Below are 1,707 nucleotides of genomic sequence, written 5' to 3' on the forward strand. Positions count from 1 at the left end.
TATGGATGGTTCCAATAACCGGCATTGTAAGAGTTGGAATATGGGTTATTCTGCCTATAGGTTTGAAAGGCATTAACTTGTTCCATGGAGCTCCTACAATCTTGCTCCCAATGCCCTACAATTCCACAATTTTCACAAAAAGCTTCATTGTTAGCAACAACAGAAACATTAGCTACAAAGTTAGGAGTAGCAGTAAGATTATCTAATTTTTGACAAATAGATGTTAATTGAGCTTGCAAAAAGGATACGGAATCGACATTATGTTTTCCTTTATTTGCAAACCCTCTCGGATTCCCGTATTGGGAATTGTGTATTGACATGTCTTCGATAACCTGTCCTGCATCGTCCACATTTAAATTCATGAATCTCCCACTGGCTGCAGAATCAAGAACTGATCTAGAAGAATTTCCAAGTCCATTGTAGAATGCTTGGATCAGTTGCCATTATGCTAGATTGTGGTGGGGGCATTCTCTCTATAGATCCTTGAACCTCTCCCAAGCCTCATATAGCGTTTCGTCGGCCTCTTGAGCGAAGTATTGAATAGCACTCCTTAGTACCGTTGTTCTCTCTGCAGGATAATATTTATTATAGAAATTCAAAGCAAGAGTTTCCCAGTCAGTAATACCAAGTGCAGTTCTATTCAAACCATTAAACCATAATTTAGCTTTGCCACATAATGAAAAGGGAAAAAGAATCTCCCTGAATTGGTCCTGCGTGACCCCGGCTTGTCTAATGGTGTTACAATACTGGCAGAAATATGCGATGTGAAGATTAGGATCTTCACCCTTAGCTCCACTAAATTGCTTCCTCTCTATCATAGTGATAAATTGGGGCTTGATCTCAAATTGAACTCCCTCTATCTCAAATTGAACTCCATCTAGCGCCGGAGTGGGAGTAAGGTGCGGGAAATCTGTGAGCTTTGGCTGCGAGTAGTCACTGAGTTTCTTCTAGGTTGTCATCTCTGATTCTGAATTTGAAGGAATTTCTGTGTCACTAGAATCAGAGGGAGGATCTTTTCGACTGTTGTCCTCCTTAGAACCCGCCAGAATTTGGCTATAGATTTTCCTTTCCCTGTGAAATGAGCACTTGATCTCAGGATCGAATGGGATGTAACCTGATCTGGAACACCTGGGCATAAACAAGGAACTAAAAGACAAATATGAGAATTGCCTCAAAGAACTAACGATCTTTGAGACAAAAGGGGATAATCTAGACTACAAAAAAAATAATCAGAAAATAAAAATAAAACCGTTTCCCCGGCAACGGTGCTAAATTTTGACAGGGTAAAGTCGTATCCCCTAATCAAAAGTATTACCTAAGTCCTCTAACTAATGCAGATAGGGAAGTAGTGTCGAATCCACAGGGAAACAAGTCTTTCTACTCCTAATTAATTATTATAATCTAAATTATCAAGGTAACCAATATTGTTGTAATTAAAGACTATACTACGAAGAATAAGAAGTAGGGAGAAATTTAATATAAAAAGACCTAGGGCATAGGTTCACTAATAAACAATATTCCAGGGAAAATCATAATAAGCAATCATCAAGCATTGATTAATCAGATTATAAAGGGCTTTCGCTACGTATTACAATCACAGAGTTAATTTATCGGTATTAAATCTCATCTGTCGAATCTCGACTTAACCATTTATAAATTAGTCCGCCTATTGAAACTAAGCCTAAAAATCAATTCTCATCTGTCGAA

General features: G+C 38.1%; 1 non-coding gene across 1 annotated transcript; it reads left to right on the forward strand.

Annotated features, from left to right (window-relative positions):
• The first annotated feature begins 450 nt into the window (after positions 1 to 450).
• On the forward strand, positions 451 to 557 carry LOC145566572 (small nucleolar RNA R71). Its single transcript, XR_014095450.1, has one exon. It is a non-coding gene; the product is annotated as a small nucleolar RNA R71 (small nucleolar RNA).
• The last annotated feature ends 1,150 nt before the right edge of the window (positions 558 to 1,707 follow it).

This window comes from Chenopodium album, chromosome 1 (assembly GCF_948465745.1).
Source record: "Chenopodium album chromosome 1, dcCheAlbu1.1, whole genome shotgun sequence".
NCBI classification, from domain to species: Eukaryota; Viridiplantae; Streptophyta; class Magnoliopsida; order Caryophyllales; family Amaranthaceae; genus Chenopodium; species Chenopodium album.